Source organism: Melospiza georgiana, chromosome 30, assembly GCF_028018845.1.
Source record: "Melospiza georgiana isolate bMelGeo1 chromosome 30, bMelGeo1.pri, whole genome shotgun sequence".
Classification (NCBI taxonomy): Eukaryota; Metazoa; Chordata; class Aves; order Passeriformes; family Passerellidae; genus Melospiza; species Melospiza georgiana.
Window position 1 is genome coordinate 5,086,888 of NC_080459.1, and position 2,500 is coordinate 5,089,387.

Consider the following 2,500-nt stretch of genomic DNA (forward strand, 5'->3'; position numbering starts at 1 on the left):
CCCCAGCCGCGCCGCCGGGGTGGCCCCCGGACGGCGATTGATCGTCAAGCGACGCTCAGACAGGCGTAGCCCCGGGAGGAACCCGGGGCCGCAAGTGCGTTCGAAGTGTCGATGATCAATGTGTCCTGCAATTCACATTAATTCTCGCAGCTAGCTGCGTTCTTCATCGACGCACGAGCCGAGTGATCCACCGCTAAGAGTTGTCTGGCTTTCGGGCGCCGCTCACGCCGAGCGGCCCCTTTGTCTCTCGCGCCGAGGACGCGCGGGCGCGCGCCTGGCTTCGACCGTACGAGCACACAGAGAAACGGAAGGGGAAAAAAGAGATCGGAGAAGCCCACGCTCCGAAGGACCGCCAAGAGGCGGGGGAGCCCGCGCCCCCGACCGCCTCCCCCCGCGAGGGGAGACGCCGACCTCACATGCCGTCCTTCGGAGGCGGCCCAGGCGCCCGGGCTCGGCCCGGCCTCCGCGCGGAGGGCCACGCGGCGCGCGCCGGGCACGCGGGGGGCACGGCGGCCCGCCCGCTCTCGCTTTCACGGGACGACGCGCACACGCACACACACGGCTCGGGCCACACGCGGCCGGGGGCGCGGCCGTCGGCCCCCGCACACGCCGGCTCCCCTTCGGCCCCCTTCACCGCGGGGCTCGCGGCGCGCCGCCGCGCCGCCGCGCGGCCGGCTCTCTCTCTTCCACGGCGGCCTCACCCCGCTCGAGACGGCACGCGACGACGGCCGTGCCGCCGGCGCGCCTTCCCGCCCGGCGGGACCGCTCCCGCCGGGCGGGCCAGCGTCCGGGCGGACGCGCTCCGCCGCCGGCCCCGGAGGCGGACGCCACCGAGACCCGAGCCGGCGTCGCCAGCGCCCGAGGCCTGCCGGACGGCAGGCCCCGCCGTCGCCGGGGCCGCACTCCCGGGGCCGCCGCCGCCGCGTCGCACCGCCGGGGCCCCTTGCCTCGGCACGCGCCCGGCGGAAGGCGTACGGCGCTGAGCCGGGGGGCAACGCCCGCTCTCCTCGTTTTCACGCGGAGACCGGGCGGGGGAAGCGCCCCCGCGGCCGCCCGCACGCCTTCCTACGGCCCACACGCGGCCGGGAAGGGCGACGGAGGACGCGACGTGCAGGGCCCGGGACGGGACCGCCGCCGGCGACGGCGGGCGCCCTCCGGCCGACCGTCCCCGCTGGGGGGGACACCCGTCGAGCGGCGCCGCCGCCGCTCGGCACGGGGTCGCCCGCGCTCGCGGGCCTCCGCCGACGGAGGGCCCGCCGGACGCTCGCCCCCCGGGCGGGCGGGCGATCGAGCCGGGCGGGGGACGGCCGGCGGACGGCGCCGCCGGTGCGTTCGAGGAGGAAAGGCCGCCGAGGGGAGAGGGGCCGGACGCGCGGGACGCGGCGCCGCGCGCGCGAGAGACCGCGGCAAGCGGGCCGAGGAGAGAGCGCGGCGGGCCCCGGCGGCCGCAACCCCGCGGCCGAGGAAAGGCAGAGAGCGGGCGCTCTCTGCCGGCGTCGCCCGTTACGACGAGGCGAGCGGGTCGGCCCCCGCGGCCGACCGCGCGACGCGGCCTCTCCGCCGAGGCCGGGCCGCGGAGAGGGGGGGGCAGGGCGCCCCTCCCCGGCGCGGCGCGGTTACCCCCGCGCGCGCGCGCGCGGCGGGGACGACGACGACGACGACCGCGACGGAGGGAGCGCGGCCGGCGGCCGCGGACACCACCGCAGGGGCTCGGCGGGAGTAGCTGCTCCCCACCCCTCAGTGGCGCCGCACCGCCGCCCGGCGACAACCACCGCCGCCGCCGCCGCCGCCGCCGCCGGCACCGCCGCCGCCACGGCGGGCCGCGCCGAGCCGCCCGAGTCTTTAAACCGCCGCCCGGCTCGCCGGCCCCCTTTCGGCACCCCCGCAGCGGCGTTTGGCGACGCCGAGGGGGGAAACCTGGCGGGGGAACCGCCGAGGCGCGGAGCGCTAGGTACCTGGCCCTGGGGCGAGGGAAACGACCTGCATGGCCCCGCCGGGGTGCCTCCCCCGCTGCCGCCCTCGGGGGAGCGTCCACCGGCGGGGGCGCGCCCGCCGTCTGCCGCCACCACCGCGGCGTCCTTCTCGGGGCCCGGGGTTTCCCTCAGTAGCCCGGCGCTGCGCCCGAGAGGACCGCCGCGGCTCGGGCCGCCCCGCCGGCGCGGGGACGCGGCCCGGCCGCCGAGCGCGCCGCGCCCGCGCGCGCAGCGCGCGGCCCGAAGCGCGGCCCGGAACGCCCGGAGGGCTCGGCCCTCGGCCGCGCGAGGGGCACCGCTCGGCCCGAGAGCGGGAGCTCCGCCGACGTGGCAAAGCCCCGCTCCCCGGTGCGGGAAGGGCCGGAGGAGCCGCCTCCTCCGAGCCCCGAAGGCGCCCCCGCCACCCGCTCCCTCGCCATTTCCACATCGGCCGCCGACGGGTGCCACGGCCGGACGGCCGGCCGTCGCTCGACGGGCGAAGCAGCGAGGGGAGGGACGGGCGCGCCTCCGGGAGGGGCCGTGCCGAG

The 2,500-nt window shown here is 80.2% G+C and overlaps 1 non-coding gene across 1 annotated transcript; it reads right to left on the bottom strand.

The window, feature by feature from the left end:
* Positions 1-49: 49 nt before the first annotated feature.
* LOC131094708 (5.8S ribosomal RNA) lies at positions 50-202 on the bottom strand. Its single transcript, XR_009115751.1, has one exon. It is a non-coding gene; the product is annotated as a 5.8S ribosomal RNA (ribosomal RNA).
* Positions 203-2,500: the final 2,298 nt, after the last annotated feature.